Source organism: Diabrotica undecimpunctata, chromosome 4, assembly GCF_040954645.1.
Source record: "Diabrotica undecimpunctata isolate CICGRU chromosome 4, icDiaUnde3, whole genome shotgun sequence".
Classification (NCBI taxonomy): domain Eukaryota; kingdom Metazoa; phylum Arthropoda; class Insecta; order Coleoptera; family Chrysomelidae; genus Diabrotica; species Diabrotica undecimpunctata.
Window position 1 is genome coordinate 37,979,309 of NC_092806.1, and position 2,279 is coordinate 37,981,587.

The 2,279-nt window shown below is 29.6% G+C and overlaps 1 non-coding gene across 1 annotated transcript; it reads left to right on the forward strand.

Moving 5' to 3' along the window:
- The first annotated feature begins 1,298 nt into the window (after positions 1-1,298).
- Positions 1,299-1,380, forward strand: TRNAS-GCU (transfer RNA serine (anticodon GCU)). The gene has a single exon. It is a non-coding gene; the product is annotated as a tRNA-Ser (tRNA).
- Positions 1,381-2,279: the final 899 nt, after the last annotated feature.

A 2,279-nucleotide genomic window follows, 5' to 3' on the forward strand; every position in this document is an offset into this window, starting at 1 on the left:
CTTTTTACCCTTGACTAATACAAAAATTGCTCTATATACACTCTATATAGACTCAAAGGTTCTCTCTGTAAGACTCCTGTTGTGATATCAAACGGTCATGTGCAGCCGTTTATAGTTTTAATGTACATTCTAGCATTATAACGCTATAGCATTAAGTTTTTCAAAATGGCTATAATTTTAGAACTCACCCTAAAGCCAAATAGCTTTTGAGCACTGCAAATGATGCGTAATGCCAGTTTATAATGTACAAATGCTTGTACAGCAGAAGTGAGGGTGAATACATTATCGATGCAACCACTTTATTCTCTGAACTCTGATTGTCATTCGGGAAGTGAAATATTTTCTTTAACTCAATATATGAGTCTATTTATTTATTTATTATCTCAATACAGTTGAGTACGACAATACATATATAGTTTGCTAGACCTCTTCTAGTTTGCTGGATCATCTCTGTTGCTTTTTTTGAATATCATGGTAAAAATGACTATACTCCAGGTATGCGGGGTAATGGTCGTTTCCAATTCTCCATTAAAACAGATTCTCTATTTAAACAAAAAACATAAGAAATATGGTCAGTTCCAGACGACTTACGATCGGGGCAGTTTTTAAAAACTCTAAATATTTCGTCACTGGTTATAATAGCGTCAAAAATGGGATCTCTTGCATCAAAAAAGATGCATTGTGATATACTTTTGGGGGATATATATTCGAATAAAATTGTTACCATACGAATACTCACCATACGAATTAATCACCGACCAAACGTTTTTGAGTCCCTGTTGTTTGCAAGTTGAGAATATAAATTATTAAAGTATATAAAATTTTGCGAATGTCGTTCTTTGCCTAATATACGACAGAAAAGATTTTTCTTTACAATTTACTTTGGTAAATGGTTTTTTTTGTGTATCGGAACTGTTTTTTTCTCTAAAAAAAGTCGGAAACACAAGTATGCAGTGTACAAAAGTGTTCAGAAAGGCTGTTATGGTTCATTACATATAAATCTTGAATAATACTTAGTATCAGAAAAATAGTTAGTCTGGCAACGATACAGACATCAAATTTCAAATCTTCATATTATAAAATAGTATATCCCTGTTTTTGTTTAGCTTAGATCATTCATTTACGATATAATTAGATGTTTCCAGACTTTTATATGTCCACGCTGTATAATATATACATATTTTATATTAATTTATTATAATAGGTACCTAAATCTAATAAAGTACAAAGTTCCCATCGCATTCATAGGTACCACTTGTTGATGGTCCAGAACATGACGTTGAAAACCGAATTTCAACGACGAGGTGGCCGAGTGGTTAAGGCGTTGGACTGCTAATCCAATGGGCTCTGCCCGCGTGGGTTCGAATCCCATCCTCGTCGAATAATTTTTGTTTTTTTTTTAATGTTATATCTATTTCATATTTTTAATATTTTATTATTGTAGACGTCAAACATTTCTCTCTATTCTTAGCTAGATTTATGGTTAATATTCTAAAATGTACGATTTGCATTAATCCATATGAACCAGACGAATGATTATTTGCACTGACAATGACGTTGAATATTTAAATTGGTGAATTGGTGAATCCTCTAGCAGCTATAATTTTATGGAATATGGTATATTGAAGATAGAAGTTTTTTAACCGTCTAATAAAAGACGTTATCTACGGAAACAAAACACGATTTAAAGATAATTAAATCTTGATTAATTTATTTTTTCTTTCTATAATTTTTTTTAATATCCTCTTAAGTTAAGTCAAGTTAATCTTTTAATTAACTCGATGTAACTTAAGGAAAATGACATTAAATTTAACTGAATTTATTAAAATGGATTATTTGTTGTACTAACCAGTCTCGTGCGTTTCTCTCACAATAAATAATCTAAAGAAATATTAGATTAATTATCTTTTTGTAATTATTGAAGTTGTACTTCTATACGCGCGCTCCACGTTGGAAATTTGTATGGGAGTGAATTGCTGAAATCATTACATAAAGATAATGAGTAAAAGAGAGACAGAAGACATATTTTCTCTCTCTTCCTCTCTCGAGAATAAAAATGTTCCTTTTGTATATATATTTAATATTATATATATTCTATATAGATAATATTATATATATAATATAATATTTATTAATATTATTATTTATGTGATATTATGTTTTGTATTATTTATTAAATGTTCATAATTATTTTAGTCTTTTGTATTTCAAAATAATAATCTCAATAAATCACTGTATGACCTAGAATGTCAGTTTTGAAATCCGTTTGTGTCATGTCT